Source organism: Leptonychotes weddellii, chromosome 1 (assembly GCF_054177405.1).
Source record: "Leptonychotes weddellii isolate Sample4059 chromosome 1, ASM5417740v2, whole genome shotgun sequence".
Taxonomy (NCBI): Eukaryota; Metazoa; Chordata; class Mammalia; order Carnivora; family Phocidae; genus Leptonychotes; species Leptonychotes weddellii.
Window position 1 is genome coordinate 138471373 of NC_138369.1, and position 21504 is coordinate 138492876.

At 33.7% G+C, this 21504-nt stretch overlaps 1 protein-coding gene across 11 annotated transcripts in view; it reads left to right on the forward strand.

Annotated features, from left to right (window-relative positions):
• The window catches only part of ZBTB20 (zinc finger and BTB domain containing 20), a 764927-nt gene that overhangs the window by 102105 nt on the left and 641318 nt on the right, over nt 1–21504 (forward strand). Inside the window, exon 1 of one of the 11 annotated variants that reach the window (XM_081796613.1) lies at nt 3996–4021. The exons of the other annotated variants lie outside the window; for them this stretch is intronic. The gene's annotated coding sequence lies outside the window, so the exon portion shown is untranslated. Of the gene's footprint in view, nt 1–3995; nt 4022–21504 lie in introns of those variants that run through there. 11 annotated transcript variants of the gene reach the window in all.

Consider the following 21504-nt stretch of genomic DNA (forward strand, 5'->3'; position numbering starts at 1 on the left):
AGGAGAGATGGTAATATGAAATTGCTTTACAAATTTTAGGTGGTATACACATATATGTATTATTATAACTTCAAAATAAATGGCAACTTCTGCAAGAGAAGTTTAGAAGCCCATTGAACACAAGATTGTATTTCTAATTTGATCCAGATATTTTTATCTTTCTTAACTGCCTTTTTCCTGTTGTGCACCAACATGGTCTTTAACTCTTCAAAAATGCTTATTCTTTTTACAGTAATCTACTTCATACCAGTCAGTCTAAATAGTGTTCACTCATTTATGGAATTTTTAAATAAAGGAATTATTTAAGTCAAAATACAGGCTCAGAAATAATAACCGATATTATAAAGAATTGGGTGCTCCCTGCTGCCATTTGGCACTTATTAACTTACCCTTCCTGGTGCCAGTAGTTGGAGGACTCAACTCCCCCTGAAATATGTTTCAAAACAAAAACTAATATTTGAAGGAAATGAATTTCTCACACGGATGCTCATAAATTTTCTAAAATGCAAATCTGGTCATTTCACCCTTCTACCTAGAAATATCTTCCCTTTGCATTCAAGGTAAACCCAAATCCTTATATTATCCAAAGGTATTTAACCATAAACTGTTTTGTCAATTTTATTTATATTTTCTCCTTACTCTATATCTTACACTTTAGGCTTACCACATTTTTGCCATGTACTTCCATGCCTCAGAGCACATGATGCTTCCTCTGCCTAAAATACCATTCTCTTCCCTTACTATCCAGTGAAATCCTAATAAACTTGTAAAACCCAGCTCAAATACTACCTCCTCTGCAAAGTCTTCCCTGATTCTCCTGGGAAAGTTAAACACCATTTCAGTATGCTTCCAGAGCACGTGCTTCTATAATAAGATCCAGTACTTTATAAAATGATTTTTGTGTGTCTACTTAACCTAATAGATTATAAGCAGAGGCCCTATTTTGTTCTCTCTTTTTGTCTGCCACCTTGGAGTCTTTGGCACATATCAGGCTCTGAATACATATTTGTTGAATGACTGACTGAGTGATTCAGTCAGTGAGTCATTTAGCACTTTGTTAGGCCGTATTTCTTGAAGTAGAAGAAAACCACAACTTTTGAAAAGCAATCACCACTGCATAAACTACTTATTAACTTGGGGGAAAGAAAAACTTTTTAATATTTTGCTAATAAAAATCAAACAGTAGTAGATTGATAACTGCAGATCCAGACAGCATCAGAAAAACATCCATAGCTCAGCAAGATTAAATATTTTGGTTCTTAGCTTTGAGAAGAATCATTGAATCATATGGAAAAATTGCTCTTACGGGTAATGTAGTCCAACTCCCCACTTTTTGAATAAATACCTCCAGTCGCTTACACTCACTAATATCTTTGTGAGTAATTATGATGTTAAGTTCTTACTTACTTTGAATTGAAATCTATATCTAGCCCATTATTTTATTATATCCCTTGATACCATGCAGAATAAATCTAATATGAAGTTTTCAAACATTTGAAAATGTTCTACTCTAATTATTCCCCCAATCCCATAAGAAGTAACGTTCAATACCCTTGGTTCTTTCAACCATTCCATGATTCTAGTCTTGCACTCTTCCTTGTCTCCTTTCTTAGAATATTATAGTGATTCTGGGTAATTCTGTATCACGATATTGATCGTGTCATCTGACCATTGCTGACAAGAGTGGGACTGCTATTTCCCTCATTCTAGATAATGTTATTCTGCCAGTACAGTTTAAGATTTAATCTGATTTTTTTTAATGTCCATATCACATGGTTGAATCATATTGACCTTACTGGAGATACTATCTCTTCCTATCCAAGGATACAGTAACAGGTCACTGAGATATTATCTAACAATGATGTCAAGAAGAAGCCAGTGATCTTCAGTAAAGAGGGAGAATGCAAAAAAAAAAAAGAAAAAAAATTAAAAGGGTGAAAATTGTGTGAACTAAATATAAATATGATAAAATGGCTAAAAGCTGTTGAAAATATGCGAAACCTTTGATTTTGCTGCATTTATATTGCAGACATGTTAAGCAAATGTTGATAGTATTGTATATTTTAGAACTACTGTCTAATTTAAATTTCATTTTTTAACATTTCCTTTTAATATAACAACAGTGTTAGTTTATCAAAATCTATTTTTATGAAATTTGTGATTTCTCTAAGGTTGGATGAATTCTTTATATAGAGAAATAAACTTGTTTCAGGAAGATAAACCTTTGATTTTATAATAAAAATTCAAGGAAAAATATTATTTACATAGCAAAAAATATATTAAGGAAACTTCACTGGGATGAGTTTAGTCCATTAAACAATTATGTATGTTATTTTTTTCCTTACTTTCTTAAATACTTAATAATTTACTAAGTATGTGCAGTATATTTACTCATTTGGCTGCTTGTGTTTCCATCTATTTATTTGTGATTTTTTAACTTTCTATTGTAAAATCTGTAGAGCCAAGTCAGTTCTCTTCTTGTGTTGTACTTGCTCTTATAGAGATTTATGGGGTTATGCACACAAGGAGCAAGTTTTGTTATTGAAGATTGTTAACTGGGTTTGTGAGCACCTTCAGAATGCAGGGTGTGTAGTACCCACCTTGCTCTTAACAAATGCATCTTGGATTAGTATGTGCTGGTTAACCAACCTTAAAGCTTACATAAATTTTCCTTGTAAGTTTTTGCCCTATGACATTTCTTGTCATACATAGGCTTTAAATTGGAAGTTTAACCCTCAAAAGCTGCTTTAAAAAAAATACATTTGACTATAACCTGATAATGTGTGACTATGTAAGTGGTAGTGGCACATGTGAGAAATTTCATTGCTTGAATATAGCTAAATTTTCTATAGTTAGAATAACTAAATTAATTATTTAATTGTAATTTTCGGCTCATTTGTGCTGTTTAGAAATTAAAATAGAATTCTCTGTATTAAAATGACAAAGAATAGGGGTGCCTAGGTTGCTCAGTTAAAACTCTGATTCTTCACTTTATTGATTTCAGCTCAGGTCATGATCTCAGGGTCATGAGATGGAGCCTTAAGACCAGCTTCACACTCAGCATGGAGTCTGCTTGTCCCTTTCCCTCTGCCTATGCGCCTCACCTTCTGCCTCTCCTCCTGCTCACACGCATGCGTGTGCCTGCGCTCTCACTCTCTCTTTCTCTCTCTCAAATAAATAAAATCTTTAAAAAGATGGCAAAGAAGAAATGTTTTCTAGTGGATATTTTTAAATAAAAAAGTAACACGCAAAGCACGAAGGAATAGCCACATTGAGGTACAGCTATGTTTTTTTGTGCTAATCTATTAATCACTGCTTAAACTTCCCTACTCACCCCAGATTAAGTCGTCCAATGTATTCATACAAGTACTTAAGGCTAGTATGCAGCTCAGCTCCAGTTGTTCTTTAGAACACTTTAGCTTCAGGTGTTCTTGCAAGAGGATTTTTATTTTAAACTACTACCTAAAAGTCCTCTTTACCTAATTAAAATCCTTGACTTTGGATTCAGATAGATATAGTTTTAACAACCACTTTAGTCAGTTTTCTTGATCTCATGATCTTTGTTTCTAAAATTATCAGATTTTATCAGGCTGTTAAGAGAAAAAATTCTAATATTTTATAAAGAATGCTGAACATTGTGTTTGCCATTAGTAAGAGCTCAATGAATAGCAATTATCGTAACTATATTACTATCCGATCAGATTTCTCTCTTTGTCATCCATTTAAATCAGTAATTCTCATCCCTTTAAGATTATCCTGAATGCACTTGTTTTCTTGTACACTTCCTTTGGCGCTGAAGCTGAGTTTTGTTTTGGATTGCTTGCTGTTAATTCTGCATAATGTTCTTGTTTGTTTGTTTGTTTATTTTTGTGCTTCATGATAAATTCTCTGAGGTCTCTGGGTTCTTTCAGAGGATTTTTTTTTTTCATTCTCTAGGCCAAATTAGAAAAAGAAAATCATTACTATTTCTTCAGTCCGATGCTTAGTTCTCCACAATTTTCTTTTCCTTTGGAAACAGCAGGTAAAAAGTTACAAAGCTTTGCTACCATTTTTTTCCCATTTTAAAAACTGTGGTAAAATACTCATAACATATTTGCCATTTTAACCATTTTTAAGTGGCAGACATACTGTTGTGCAACCAACACCACCATTCATCTCCAGAACTCTTTTCATCTTGAAAAACTGTAACTCTATACCCATTAAGCAATAGCTTTCCATTACCCTCTCCCTCTAGCTTCTGGAAACCATCATTTTACATTCTGTCTGTATGATTTTGACTACTCTAAGTACCTTATATAAGGGGAGTCATACAGTATTTATCTTTTTGTGATTGACTTATTTCACTTAGCATAATATCCTCAAGGTTCATCCATGTTGTAGCATATGTGAGAATTTCCTTCCTTTTTAAGACTGAATAATATCACATTATATGCATATACCAAATTTTGCTTATCCATTTATCCATCCATGGACACTTGGGTTACTTCTTTGTTTTTTGTTATTGTGAATAATGATGCTATGAACATGAGTATACAAATATCTCTTTGAGATCTGGCCTTACATTCTTTTTAGTATATACTCAGAAGTGGAATTGCCAGATCATATGGTAATTCTATTTTTAATTTTTTGAGGAACTGCTATGCTGTTTTCCACAGTGGTTGTAACATTTTATCTTCCCATCAGTAGTGTACAGGGGTTCTAATTTCTCCACATCTTTGTCAACACTGTTATCTATCTTTGTTTCTTTGTTTGTTTGTTTCTCTTTATTTCTCTCTCTCTGTCTTTTTCTTCCTTCCTTCCTCCCTTTTTCTCTTTTTGTTCCTTTCTTGTAGCCATCCAATGGGTGTGAAGTGGTATCTCGTCATTTTGATTTGCATTCTTTAATGATTAATGATGTTAAACATCTTTTTCATGTGTTTATTGGCCATTTGTATATATTCTTTTGAGAAATGTCTATTCAAGCCCTTTGCCTATTTTTCAACCAGGTTGTTTGTTTTTTTATTGTTGAGATTTAAGTGTTCTTTATGTATTTTAGATATTAATCCCTTATCAGATACATAATTTGCAAATATTTTCTCTCATTCTGTATTTTTTTTTACTCTGTTGATCGTACCTTTTGATGCATAAATTTTAAATTTTTTCATGAAGTTCATTTGTCTACTTTTTCTTCTGTTGCTTTTGGTGTCTTATACAAGAAATCACTGCCAAATGTGAAACTTTTACCTTATGTTTTCTTCTAAGAGTTTTATAGTTTTAGGTCTTGCATCCATAAGTCATGGATCCATTTTGAGTTAATTTTTGTATGTGGTGTTAGATAAGGATCCAACTTCATTCTTTTGTCTATGGATATCCAGTTTTCCTAGCACCATTGATTGAAAAGACTATATTTTCCTCATGGAATGAGGACAAGATATTCTGTATGGTATCTGTCTTCTTAAATCTATTGAGACTTAACTTGTGGCCTAATGTATGATCTATACTGGAAAATGTCTCATGTGCTCTTGAGAAGAATGTATATTTTTTGTGGTTGAGCAGAGAGTTCTGTGTATGCCATTACCCCATAATTGTTTTTTGTATTACTAACACAAGTGATGTGATAGCTTTTTATACCTCAAACATTCCCATTTTTACTCCCAGCAAATATCTAAAATATTTTATGTGCTTTGCTCTCTTTGTAGTGACTGTATAGCATATCTTCTCCTGCCTTTCCCCCCTCCCTTCTATATCTCCTGCATCAACACACTTTTCCTTTCCCCATTACTCAGATTTAAAAACGTTGGTTCCTCTAAGGACCTTTAAGCAATTTGTTCATAATAACCAATGATATCACTCATTCAACCAATAATTTATTATGTGCTTACTGTCAAGACCATTTTATAGAGAGAGAATTCAGTCTGCACCATATTACATAAAATGGATGCTATTATTTTGCCTTTTATTTGAGGCTAAAAATTCTATAATATATCATATATATTGTTATTTTTAAAGAAATAGAACCACTAAATAGGCCAAAGAAGTCATGATTCTTACCACTGTTTAATTTAACTCATTTAAACAATTTAAATTTTCCCACTTCCCTTGGAAGCTCATAGGAAGACAATTTTGTCCTGATAATACGACACTATCTTATCTTTTGATAAGGATGTTAAAAGCAACCAGTCTGATGTACTCAGGGTTGGATAGCATGCCCTAATTTTTGTTGACTAGTGACCTCTAGAACGTATTACATTTGAGCCCACTTAATACCAAGTCACCTGATGGAAGCACATTTCTTTCCACCAAATCATTTTGTACTAATTCAGTACAATTTTGCCCATTTAATATCAATTGACACTAAACAATTTCCTGTGCAATGTCAATTGAAAATCACTGATTTCCTGCTAATACAGCACTTAGTGTCAATTTCTGTGTGCAGCAAAAACATTTTTTCAATTAACTACACCATATAATTTTTTGTTTTTAGTTGTTTGCATGGCCTCTCTGATAATAGTTTTGTGAAACAAAGACATAAGAAGGAGAAAGAGATAACTTTCTTCCTTAGCACTAAATAATTTAAATCTAATGATTTTATTTTAAGTCTATAGGAGACCAAATAGCTTATTGGAAAACTTTGTAATATTTTCAGACAATGTGGTAGTAAACTGACATTAGCTGTAAATAAGATTGTGCATTTTTGGGTATTGTATATACTAAGCTATATGTAAAAAAATGTTTTGACTAATAAAAAAAATCCTCACTAGTACGTCTTCTCATGATTTAGCTCAGGAAGACCTACTATTGAATACTTATTAGTGAAAATTATTCTTTTTATTGTAGAGAGATGAGCTAATTTAAATATTCTCATATATTCTTACTAGAAAAGTGAGGTGACATTACCTCCTCTAATTCATGAGAACTAGGAAAGCTTTGTGGCCTGGCACAGCTAGGAGTAAGCATAGCTGAAGCTGTTCTTCTGACTAGGTAATATCAGGTTTCCTCAGTAAGTGAAAGTATTTCTGTAAGACTCAGTATATATCCACTATTCTAAATGTTACTAGGTAAAGGAAGAAATTGGAGTTGACTCTTCCTATCTTAGAGAATTAGATAAGTGTGTTTGTGTGTGTGTATATATATATATATATATATATATATATAAACATAGAAAATCATTCAAAGCTATAAATAAAATAAATATATATTCGATGTTTATTAAAGTACTAAGCTATTTAGCTAAATATATTATAGGATACTTAACTAGAATAAGGCATGGCCTCTTCCTATAACAGAGCTCAACATTTGATGATAAAGAAAAGATTCATAAGTGAGAAGTAATTAAATAACAATAAACTTTAAGTGATAAATTGTGGGACACAGTCTGTAAGTAGTATATGTCTTTAGATTTTTGAAAAGATCAATCTATACCTGGGATACTCTAGGTTAAATCATTTAGATGTACCCTGAAGGAAGCTTCTGGTATGTCTTGGAAAGATGTATAGAATGAATTCTCATTAAATAGCTGTGTCTCTTTTTTTTTCTTTCAGCCTTCTTATGCTGTTTGATCCTTCTTATACTGTTTAGCTTCCTGTTGACATTAGCTCTGTTTTGGAATATTCCTGATTAGAAGAGATTTCAACAATAATTCAAATCAATTTTTTTAATGTGAACTACGTGATGGATATAACAACAAGCACTAGTGATGCAGAGAGAGTAGAATATAGTTTTTTTTTCTCTTGAGGAACTTCAGTCGTATAGAGTGACATATATAAACAGACAATATTAATATTATAGGACACTAGTTTAATGGTATGCAACATTGTACTATGAGCAAACAAAGAAAGGGCACCTATTGTATTGTGATAATTCAGGCAGAAGTTTTTGTTGTCTGAGGAGATGTCTGAAATGATCCTTGAAAAATGAATATGAGATGACTGGACAATGAGAGAGAGAAGATCTCTTTGGTCAGAGGGAACTGCAAGAGTACAACTATGGAGATTATAAACAACATAGTGTGTGGGGGAAGCCATTATACCCAAACATACAAATATTTTACAAAGCTGGGGTCATAATGCATATACTGTTTTGTAATGCTTTCTTCATTTAATAGTATATGCTGATCATGTTTTTCATGTCCTTAATTATTTTTCATAAAACATTTAACAATTGGTACATGGTATCCTGTCATATGTTTCAAATGATTTTCCTGAATTTATTGTTTGCCTTTTAATTTTGTTTGTTTTTGCTATGTAGACCTTTTCTTTGTTTTATGTGTTCAAATCTACTATTTAAAAAAATCTATTACATTTTTTATGGCTTCTGCCCTTGCTAAAATGCTTAGAAAGACCTTCTCCAACTTAGATTAAAAATTTTCCTATATTTGCTTCTAGTTCTTTTATGGTTTCATTGTTTACATATAACTCTTTAAGCCATCTGGAATTTTATTTTGATATACAGTGAGAGATAGGCTCTAAATTTACTCTGTTCTAAATATTTAACCAGTTGTCCCAGCACCATCAATTGAAAAATCTCTGTTTTCCTTGTTGATTTGATATGCATTATTTATCATATGCTAAATACTTAATTTACAAATGGATTCGTTTCATGCCTTCTATTCGATTTCCAGCCTTTCTATTTTTTCTTTTAAGTTCTATGAGTTTCTGTATTCTTTATTTGGACTATGCTATTTTAATTGTTGTGGCTTTTACAATACAGCTTAAACCTATTAATGAGAGTTTCCTTTTATTATTTTTCATTTTAAAAGATTACTAACTATTCTTATCTGGTTGATCTTCCATAAGAACTTTAGAATGATTTAATTAAACTCCCTCTGTCCCCTCTTGTACAGCCTTCAATATCACTGGACTTCTGATAGGGGTTGCATTGGATTTATGAATTGTTTTAGGAGAATTGACATATAAGTTTGTTAGGTGGAAATATTGGGATCCAAAACTTTAGATGATGGGTCCAGTAAAGTTCTATGTGACTATATATTAACCTGGAAAGACGTACCTACATTTGACAACAGGTGTTTGTTGTTGTTTTGCTTTGTTTTGTTTTTTTGTTAATGTTATTGTTGCTTTTCATTCTCTATATTTTCCTTTTTAAAAACCCACATATGTTTTTCATATCAAAAAGTAAGTCCTTTGAGGGGCTCCCAGGTAGTGCAGTCGGGTAAGCGTCGGACTCTTGGTTTTGACTCAGATTGTGATCTCAGGGTCCTGAGATGGAGCCCCGCATTGTGCTCTGAGCTCAGAGAGGATTTTGCTAAAGTTTCTCTCTCTCTCTCCCTCTGCCCCTCCCTGTGTGCACTTTCTCTCTCTCAAATAAATAAATAAATCTTTTTTAAAAAAGTACATCCTATGAATTTATTTTGTTTAATCAATGAGCAGAGGTGAGAAGAGGCAGAGCTGTTGCTAAAGAGAAGCACTGGGTCAAGGGAGATTTGTATTAGAGTGAAGGTGATTTATATGTTCTGAAAGTAAAGAGCCAGTGGAGAAGCCATTGAAGATAAGGAGAAAGAAGTGACGATTGATAGATCAAATCATAGAGACTTTAGGAAATTACAAAAATCAATATACAAGTGGAGGGGGTGGCCTCAAGTAGAAGGATAGTGATCGTGGGTTGGAAGATAAATAAATGAAATTATGATATCCATTGAGTGCATCTGATTATCATAATAGCTCTGTAATATAGGTGTTGTTCTACACGTGGGAAAATTTAGTTTTAAAGATGTAGATGAAAAATAATTAATTTTCAGAAAACTTTGGTGAGATGAGATCTGGGATTTGTGCAGTTGAGGTAAGTGAGGCATTTACACATTATAGATGAAATGATTTCAAACTATCAGGAGTAATTTGGGATAGATTATCAGTAAGTACAGTACAGTGAACATGCAGAAAGTGGATGAGGGGAAATTGTCATAAATAATCCTAGTCAAAATGGACCTTATTTAACTTACTTCAGTTTTCTCCATTTCTAAATTTCTTGCCTTGCCCCCCAACCGTTAAACATTAGTTATTTATTAAGCTTTCCATAGAGCCTTGAAATCTGGAAAAATATTAATTCCTGCATCTTCCATATCTCTCTTAAATGTCTCTAGATATTTAGATATACTCCTGACTTTGCAACATTCATTTACATTAATGTGTTTTTCTGTTCATGTAATCTTCAATCTATCCAGCTAAATTTTATTAAGCCACTTACTTTGGGTTAGGCATTTTGTTAGTTTGGGGACACAAATATAAAAGAGGTTCCTATTATTTATGCAGACTCTTCAATTATGATATTGCAGAATCTATAAAATTTCATGTCATAGAAGAATTGTGATATATTTATGCAAGTATTACACATATATCAAGCCTGGAAACAAACATAGTGTTTATTCTGATTTAAGCCCTTCATTTTACAGGGGAGGAAACCCAGGTTCATGGATATTAAATTATTTTTTCCTATAGATATTTTATCAAATAATCCCTGTTTTTCTCGATAGGTACAATTTTGATTTTGTGATTCCATGAATTGTTTTTCTTGATATATTTAAATATGTCTAATTTTGTTTTCTTTCTATTATTGCAGAGTCATGTATTTGTAATTAGAAAATAATCCTAAGTTATTTTTATGTATCTGATGTAAACCTTCATAGTAACATCAAAGAATAAGGGCAAGTTTGATAATTATAATCCCTATTTTAGTAATAGTAGTTTCTAATAGTAACTACTACTACTACTAACAGTAGTAATCAGATTCAATTGTATTTCTTAAGTGAACAAGTATGTAGCATGCTGTGTTGTTTAAAAAATAATAATGTCAAGGCTATATAAAGGGAAATTTTACGTAGAAGACAACCCCTTACTGTTGTGATTGAAGTGTATGAGGAAGTTCTTCCTAAATTTTTTCTCCTAACAACTTTCTGTACAGTTCTTATAATCCCCACTATTTAGCAACCAGTTCTTTTCAAATGGAGTGACTTATTAAAATGCAAGAGAGATGTGATGTACATGCTTTCCTCGTTTAATATCCAGTGTGACTTAATTTGTGAGATTGTTTTTCCAAGACACCTGTCCAAGAGGTGTACCTTGTGGGAAAATGGACTTAACCAACAGTTAAGTTTTAACAAGGAGAACTGAGAGGTGGGTTGCAAGTACAGGGAAAATCCAAGGAATAAAATAGAAGACTCTGACTACCCAGATGCATAATGAGGATAGCAATCTGTTCTTACTTTCATTAAGGGCCTTATCAAATTATTATATTGCAGTTCCGTTCCTGCCTCTCCACCTAGGTGTAAACTTCTCTATGTCAGAGAAGGCCTAACCAATAGCACCTACCATGGTTCCTGGCAAATAGGGTTCAGCAAATATTTATCAAATGAATAAAAGAAAAAAGGGGATCTAGGAGATCAGGTTTATTACAAGAAAGAAAAAGGGAGGGTCTGAAGACAAACACCATCAGGCACATATTTTTGCCTTGACCAATATTGCCTTCTGGCAACAGTAGTCCTCTGATTTAGTCCTGCAAGAAGTGGAGAGCTACAGAAACTTTCTGTGTACTCTAAATCAGTGCATCATAGTTAGGAAATAGAATGTAGTAACAAATATAAATGGCTTGGTTTCTCTAAAAAATAATTTAATTAAATATGTTTATTTCCAAACTACTAGTCATTTAATATTTGATTCAGAAGGGAGAGATAACTTCAGATCATCTTTAAAATCCTAACTGCACCTGTATGGTTGAACTGACAATGCTTGGAAATACTGTTTTGTAATGTTCTGTTGAAAATAATACTTTTTTTTATTGTCATTTTCCCCCTCTCTGTGTCCATCAGCAGTGTCATGTAAAATTAGGAAGGAGAGAAAGGAAAGGGAGGGAGGAAAAAAAGTGTAAAATTTGGAGATAGTAAAAAGAAATGAAATGAGAGAGAAGAAAAAAGGAATGAAAGAAGTATAAAGAGAAGGAGTTGTTCGAAACTCCATATTGTAAAAGTTTACCCAAGTTTGAGTTTGTCTATGGGAAGTATTTTCAAACATAAGGTGAAAGCTGTTTTTTCCTCCTTTTTACATTGCTATCTCCTCCCTCCCTCCCTCCCTTCCTTCTTTCCTTTCTTTCTTCCTCTCTTTCTGTCTAGGAAGCAGTGTGTATATATTTCATTAGAAGATAGCTATTGGGGGCTTAAGTGGCAAGATCTAACACTAACACTCAGAAAACAAGTTTCTGTATAGTATAATAAGCCCTGGGGTTTATGCTTCTTTTCTTTTTTCAGTTTTATACATTAATAAAGGAAAGACAAAAAAAGAAGAGGGTGTTTTATTTGCCACAGTCCCCTTCCTTGGGTTCCATTTCTTGCTTTGTTCAGAGATGAGGATTCTGTGTGTTCTTCTCACACAGGACACAGCCGGTTTTTCTTTTGCTCTATTTTAAAGGGTATAGTATTTCTTGAACTGAGGGACACAATTTATAATGTAATTCCAAAGTGAGATTTTAATTTACTTGTCATTTTCATGGAAGATTTCTCTAAAATTTTGGCAAGAGATATTTGGTTATAATTGGTCACATTTATCTGTCTTTATTTCAAGATCTCCATGGTACTGAAATTTCTGTTTAAAGAATTTGAAGAATGTTCAATTATATTACAGCCCATGCAGTGTATTTACTTATCCCCCCTCTATTGTGTCAGCTATTCCTTTCCAAATGTTAAATAAGGTTGCTAAAAGTTCTGTGTGTGTGTGTGTGTGTGTGCGTGTGTGTGTAGGAGAAACAGAGACAGAGGGAAAGTGGGCAGTCATTGCATTTGAACCAGTAGGCACATTTCTAGGGAAGGATTCTTTTCTGAAGAATTTGTTTTTAATTCTACATTTTTAATATGTTTTTAAGAGGTTTACTACAATGTTGTTGAAACTAATTTAAATAAAAATTTCCACCTTTTGGTTTATTTTTTGTTGTAACCACTTGGGCATTGAGTTAATGTCTGTTTAACTTTCAGATGACCCCATGGGGCACCTGGGTGTCTCAGTCATTAAGCGTCTGCCTTCGGCTCAGGTCATGATCCCAGGGTGCTGGGATCGAGCCCCATATCGGGCTCCCTGCTCCGTGGGAGGCCTGCTTCTCCCTCTCCCACTCCCCCTTCTCTCGCTGTGTCTCTCTCTGTCAAATAAATAAATAAAATCTTAAAAAAAAAAAACAACCTTTTGGATGACCCCAAATATTTTATGAATAAAAAATCTAAACATTTTCCATTGCTATCTCAGAAATGATACATATTTTCGTATAACACCCAGTGCTCCATGCAGTACGTGCCCTCCTTAATACCCATCACTGGGCTAACCCATCCCCCCCACTCCCCTCCCCTCTAAAACCCTCAGTTTGTTTCTCGGAGTCCATAGTCTCTGATGGTTCATCTCTCCCTCTGATTTCACCCCCTTCATTTTTCCCTTCCTTCTCCTAATGTCCTCCATGCTATTCCTTGTGTTCCACAAATGACTTTCTCTGCTTGACTTATTTAACTTAGCATAATCTCCTCCAGTCCCATCCATGTTGATGTAAAAGTTGGGTATTCATCCTTTCTGATGGCTGAGTAGTAGTCCATTGTATATACGGACCACATCTTCTTTATCCATTCATCTGTTGAAGGGCATCTTGGCTCTTTCCACAATTTGGCTATTGCGGATATTGCTGCTATGAACATTGGGGTGCATATGGCCCTTCTTTTCACTACATCTGTGTCTTTGGGGTAAATACCCAGGAGTGCAATTGCTGGGTCATAGGGTAGCTCTATTTTTAATTTTTTGAGGAACCTCCACACTGTTTTCCAAAGTGGCTGTACGAAAACAATCAATCATTGTTTGATCACTGCATCAAAAACTAATGATGTGTGGTGACTAACATAACACAATAAAATAAAATAAAAATTTAAAAATTGGTACACATTTTAAAGCCAAAAAGTTCATATCCAACTGGATATTTAGTTGCTATCACTATTTTAAACTTGGGATGATCATTGTTTTTAAATAGGTATTTGTAAAGAACTAAGATTTATTGCAACCTACCTCATTCCATGTACTTATAATGCCTTGTGTCACACAATGCTCTGAACATCTCTTTGCATTAATATAATTAACTCCTGTTGATAGAAGATGAAATTGAGGCTCAGAGAGAGTAGGTAACAACTAAGGTGACTCAGGACCTGACAAACCTCTGTCCACTTCTCTATCTCCATTGCTGCTGCCTTAGTGGGAGTTATCATGATCTCCATCTGGGACCATTGGATTAGTCTTCCTAACTTGTTTCTTCACTAACTGTCTTGCTGCCTTCAACCATTCTGCATGAAAAGCACGTTTATTCTTAGATAATGTCCATGAATTCCAGTGGCTTCCCATTTCACGTAGAGTAACATTCTTTATGATCTCTCTCCATTTCTCTTTAACCTCATCTCAAATCCACTGTCCTTTTAGCTCAGGACATTCTAGCCACATTGATGTCCTTTTTGTTCCTAGACAATGGCAAGTGCTTTTCTTCTTTGGAGCATTCATACATGCTGTTCCCTGTTCTGGCCTTCTGCATCATCACATTCTTCTCATTCTTGAAGTCTCAACTAAAATACCACCACTTAAAACAGAAACCCTCTCTACCTTGCCTGGGTCTTTGTTAGTTATTGTTAGAGGACCTTCTTAATTCATAAGTCACTGTTTTGTTGGTTTACCATCTATTCTTCCCTCTTCTCCACAGTACACCGAAATCTTTTTGAGGACAGAAACATTCTGTTTTATTTTTTACTCTTATGCAGTGTTCAGCACTGTAGGTACTCAGTAAATATTTGCTGGATGAATAAATGACCAAATAAATAAATAGATAAATAATAAATATGTTTTCATATTAATTAGATTTGTAGTCATAAAATTTATCCACTTAGCAATATATATCATAGTCTTTACCATTTTGTGTATTTTTGTTGTCCTTTAGTAAAGTTTAGAATATGTGAAATTATGGCACTTCTTTTATTTCCTTTGAATATTTTTCCTTGCTAAGAACATGTCATCCTCCTGCTTGGCCAACCCAAAATATATTGTAGTTTTATGTTTTAGAAAAATATCTCAAAGAATCATAAAATCATAGTGTCATGGAGGTGAATGGCCCCTTCAAGCCCATCTATTCCCATTACTCTCCTGGGGCCTGAGCCTCCTCTACAAATCCTCCACCAAGTGGTCATGGGGACTATGCTTGGACATCACTAGGTCCAAGGAACTAAACACCTTGCAGGGAAACCCATCTAAATATTAATGTGTTTTGGTAGTCTGACATTTATGTTTGGAGTTGTAGGTGTTAAATCATTCCAAGTTTCTCCTGTCTTTTGAATTTTCACTATTTATGCCCTTAGATTAGTTTGAAATCTTTTCAGTTTAACCTAATTTTGTTGTTTCTTTTTATTTAGAAATTCAATTAAGGTGACTTTCCCCCTGAATTAATATAGCAATATTAGAAAATTTCTTTTTGATTCAGTCTTTTAGATTGTTAGTAAACTTAATGATGAGAGTAGGAGTATTTGGAAATTTCCTGCAAAATATTTCCATTTATATTTGTTTCCATCTCTCATTGTGCCAATTCTGTTCTTTCAGCCAGTCATTGCATTTATGTAAGAATTGGTTTAATGTTTTAAGTAAATTTCTGAAATAAAATTGTGTTCTTCTTGGTTCCTCTGAAAAATAGGTCCGTTTTATTGATAAAATCAAGTGAAATACCATTTATGACTTCAGCCTCTTCTTTAGGTATTTTTTCCTATATGTGCTTCATCATTTAGTTTACCAAATAATGCCTACTAAATTTGAATAATGGGGGAATACCGTTTTCTGAAATCAAAAAAAAAAAAAAAAAAGAAAAGAGAAAAGGAAAAGAAAGAGAAGGAAAGAAAAGAAAATTAGAGAATATTTTAAATAAAGTGTGCTATGTGTGTTCTGAATGCCATGACACTTTCATTTGCCAGGACTCTGCTAACTCACAAATAGCTGTAGAAAATACTTTACAACACTTGCTATTGTTCTATTACTTATCCCTTTTTATCAACTCTATACTGAACCTTTTCTTCTCTATTAGCTCCTTCTTCTTAGCATATAAACTTGTGCAAGTATCTCTCCCATCAAATATTAAAAAAAACCCAAAGATCAAAATAAGAAGGAAAGTCTTTTTTTGAAGATTTGCTCTGTTACCACTTTCTTCTCTTTCATTTCTATTCAAAACCTCAGGAAAGAATTTTTATTTCTTCACCTCTCATCTTCTCTACAGCCCACTGAAAACTGACTTCTGCCCTTGAAATGTAATTTAAAGTATTATCACCAAGATTATAAATCATGGAATTGTCAAATCCAATAGAATATATTTAGTCTTGGCCTTACTTTATTTCTCAGGTGTTTTTAATGCTTTTGACAATTCCTTTCTTTTGCGACTGTGTCCTCCCATTGGTTTCAAGATACTTTTTGGTTTTCTCATCTCTCTGGCTTCTCTTAAGTTTCCTTTGCAGGTATCTTCTTCCTGCCCCTACCTTTCTTCCTCCTCCTCCTCCTCACCCTTCTTCTTTCTTTTTTCTCTCATTTTCCTTCTTTCTCTTCCTCTTCCTTCATCTCCCATCTCTCTCCTCCTCCTCCTTCTTCCCTCTCTTGCTCTCACATCATACCTTTTCTTGAGTGATTATATTAACATCTTTTGTTTCAACTACCATCTTTATTTTGATGACTTTCAGATCTGTAGCTCCAGCACATATGTCAGCTCCATCATCCCTCTCCAGACTTACACTTACACCTGGCCACTAGATATTTTCACATGAATGTTCACTCCATAGGTACTTCAAACTTAACATGTATTTATACATATAACTGCAGATATTTATCGTCACTCTAAAATATTATATTTCTCCTGTCCTTTCCACCTCTTTGAATGGCACCATCATCCACCAAGGTGGTCTGGAAGAACATGAGTTTGCCCTTTCCATTATTTCCCTACAGTTGCCTTGTAGATCTGTATCCTGGGGTCAAAGGCAGATTCAGGAGAGAATGTATGTCTCTATTGGAAGAAATTTACCATCAATATCCCACCAATATTGGAAAAATAACCATGAAAATGCTTCTGATAATGAGTAGGTTAAATACAAAGGACAATTCTTTGTAAGTAACATTGAATGTTTGAGAGATGGAAGGGTCCTTGAAAATTCTAAAAATCCCACACATTAATTTTACATATGGAGAAACAGTTCTTGAGGGGAGATAAAGACAAGATAATGAAAAATCATGGATTAAAGTCTAGATTTACTTCTGTAATTTTTGTACTCTTTAATCTTAGAAATAACTAATTCCTCCTTACCCCCAATCTATGTGATGACATTTTTTTTTTTTTTGGTAGGGGATAAATCAAGGCATAAGAGTATAGGAGGCAGAGTCTAAACAAAATATATACATTCATACACACACACACACACACACACACATATATACACGTAATATAAAATGTAAATTTCTGTTAGTGGAATTTACCCTACATTACAAAATTGGAGAGTTCTTTTAAATTAATCTCCAAAAAATTTACACTGTTTGCTCATTCACCTACCGTATGGTATCTGTTTCCTATATGGTCACTAACCCTGAATATTATCCAGTTTTAAGAAGTTTGGAAGTCTGATAAAGGAAAATGGTATATCTATAAGATTGAACATATTCTTTGACTGCTTTTCTCCAGGGTTATTTATGTTTTTCCTTGAATATTCTTACGTTTCTTGGATTACTTTTTCTTCTGGAACATATTCTTCAGATACATTTTTTCAGGCTACATATTTTTTCTCTGGACTATTTTTAAATATTTGTTTCATTTTAATATGAAATATACAAATCACTGTATAGTCCTTAATTTATATGTTTAAAAATTGTGTGGGTAAACATTCTTTGATGCTCTCCCACCCTATCTGAATCCAAGCATGTTAACATATCTTCTGAGCTTTTGGTTGAGGACCAAAATTTTACTTTGACAGAGCCAGTCAGCCCAGGTGTTTATATTTTCCTATTCATCTGTTCTCCCCACCACACTGTCTCCTTTTTCAGGCAGTGAGGACAAATCAGGTACAAATCATTGGGCTTTGCTATTATAATTATACTCTGTCTTAGCTTGGGCTGCTATAAGAAAATGCTATACACAGGTTGGCTTATTAACAGAAATTTACTTCTCACAGCCCTGGAGGCTGAAAGTCTGAGCTCATAGTGCCAGCAGGATCAGGTTCTGATGAGAACCCTCTTATGGGTTTCAAGCTGCTGACTTTTCATTGTACCCTCACATGGGGGAAGAGCAAGGTAGCTCTCTGGCCTCATCTTATAAGGGCACTGATCCCATTCATGAGGGTTGCACCCTCAAGACCTAATTACCTTCCAAAGGCCCCACCTTCTAATACCATCATATTTTTTTTTTTAAGATTTTATTTATTTATTTGACAGAGAGAGACATAGCGAGAGCAGGAACACAAGCAGGGGGAGTGGGAGAGGGAGAAACAGGCTTCCCGCAGAGCAGGGAGCCTGATGTGGGACTCGATCCCAGGACCCTGGGATCATGACCTGAGCCGAAGGCAGACGCTTAACGACTGAGCCACCCAGGCGCCCACCATCATATTGAGGGTTAGTATTTCAGCTTATGAATTTGGAAGAGACACAGACATTCAGTCCACAACAGTCTAGAAATGGCAAGTAGGGTCTCTGTTTGTGCCTGTTCATGTGGCTCTTCCTTCCAGCCTCCTTTTCCTCAGACGACTGTGTGTTACTTATTTTTCTCTTTTGTTTTACATTCTGCTAAGTGCCTATTTATTAGTAAAGGTAATTAGCTTTGGGAAATTATCATAGTTTTGTCTTCCCTTTCCTACTTTCTTCCCAGTAAAGAAAAAACAAAATGGTGAGCATTGACCATTTACCTTTCCCAGCTAAGGAAGTTTGAAGGGCTTTCTAGTCCTTTCTCTCTCTCTCTCTCACAAATACCTGTACTCCCATAATAAGGTTTTCACACTTCTCATTAAGTGTTTCTCCAAACTGGGGAGTATTAGCAAAGTTTTGGTTAGGATTTTGTCCACTCAATTTTTTCAAACTATTTCTGATATAAGAGAATGTTGCAAATTAGGAGGTGTATTAGTTGTCTCTCTTTTCTTGGCTACCACTTTTCTACAATTAAGGAAGGAAGTTTTGTCACTTCCTTTTATTAATTATTGCTGACAACTATTTTTTTGGGGGGAGCTGAGAAAATGTTGGAGGCCTCCAAATTCAATTTATTTTATTTTGAAGATAATAAAATACATAATGTGTGTATTCTCACTTTTAAAAAAAAAGATTTATTATGAAAAATTTCAAATGTACCAAAAGAATGATATAATAAATCACTATGTGTACATCACATAGCTTCAATAATTATCAGTAAGAGGCCAACAAACCACATCTACCCCCCAATTATTTTGAAGGACATCCAGGATGTCATAGAAATTCATTCGTAAATATGTTAGCATTTTAGATATAGTTTTTTTTACTTTTTTCTTTTTTTTATTATGTTATGTTAATCGCCATACATTACATCATTAGTTTTTGATGTAGTGTTCCATGATTCATTGTTTGCGTATAACACCCAGTGCTCCAATCAGTACGTGCCCTCTTTAATACCCATCACCAGGCTAACCCATCCCTCCTACCCCCCTCCCCTCTAGAACCCTCAGTTTGTTTCTCAGATATAGTTTTTAAAGTTTTTTCTTAATCCTTAAAAGAGGTTTCTAGGGAAAATCTCTTTGTTGGCTTTAAGTTAGATTACTACTCCAATTCATCCATAGCCTATTTTATGAATTTGTCTAATGAGAATACACAAAAAGTAGAGGAACAGAGAGCATTTGCAGTTTCAAACTACTTGCCTACTTTAGGCCCTGGTCTGTTGTATTTTTGTCATTAAAGTATGTATACAGATTAATTCATTTTAATAAATATTTATTGAGGTTTTACTGTGCGTCATAGAGTTTCCTAGGTTATGCAATTACTGCAATGAACCAAGATAGTGCTCTCATGGAGCTTATAGTCTAGTGTTTAACTTTGAGAGATGGCTCTAAAGTTCAAAGTGTCTGTTTATCAAAGAATGTTTCTCAGTCTTTTTTGTTTTGTTGTTTCTGTTTAATTTTTGTTTTTCATTTGAGGTTTAAAACATTTCTCATTAAAACATTGGTGCAAGCATGTCAAGGAGTCTGGTGAAACAAAACAAAACAAAACAAGACAATAAAAAACAACAACTAGCTCTTTATTGTATGATCTCCCTTATAAATTTATAAAGTTGCAGTCACTTATAAGAGCCTGTGGAAAGAACTTCACGAAAACCTTATTGGCAGTTTTAATGACATCACATCTGGTAATTCTTTTATGAAGGGCACAACATGGAAGGAGTAGGGAGAAGTTTAGCTAGAGCTATGTTTATTTACCTGCTGTATGATAGGTCTCAGATGCCCTATATGCTATTGCAGGTAGAAATCATTGCTTATTATTTTAATGTAGGTTTGATTGGAATGTGACTAATTACATAAGAGATTATACAAGAAACATTAAACAGGGATATTCTAGATTTGCTAATTAAGATAAGCAGTATGAGGTAAAAATAAGGTATGGTTTGTGCACAGATAAAGAAACATACTGTTTCATTACTGTATGATAGGGTTGATAAAGCTTTTTGGACTGAATTGCCAATAAATATTTTCAAGAATAGTTTATGGTATAAATTAATAGCTTAAGATGGCAATCTTCATTGCAGTAGGCCAAGAAAAAGACAACAATAAGCTGTCACAGAGAGGTGTAAATTGAACTACCTACTGAGGAAGTATGTTATCACTGTTTCCCTGGGATTTCTTTTATATTAAGGATTTTAAAATTTTAAATTGTGCACTATTGCATTTGTATTATTACCTACTTATAACTGCTTCAACAAATATATGTTGAGTAAATTCTATGTTATAAGCACTGTGCTGGAATTTGGAGACACAATGTGATAAAAGGAAGCATGGCTTGTGCATCTTACAGCCTAATTGAGATAGATATGTATATTTCCACACACATATGCACATAAACATTAAATAATAAAAATATATTAATATTTACTTCTAGGTAATACTAATAAGTTGTGCTTAGTTTTGTACTGGGAAGAAATATCTAGCTCATTAGGATTCATATTTCAATGACTTTTTCCAAAAATAAAAGTGTCTAAAGTTTTTTTTATGCCAAGAGCTTTTTTTTTCTCTTACAGTTTCAATTACAAATTGAATCATTGCTGATTTGTATCCATGAAAGTTACAGAGATGTCTTATTTTGTAGGAAGTTTATAAGCAGTAATGTTTTCCATTATTACTAAAAGACGCCTTAGCTGCCTGGAATTTATGCCACCAAGGGAAAACAGTGAAGAGTGAGTTAAAGGATTAGATCATTGGGTTAATTATGTCCTGCTAGAGTATCATTGCAATCCTTTAAATAAGAAAAAAAAATTAAGTTAGAAAATTTTTTTTTA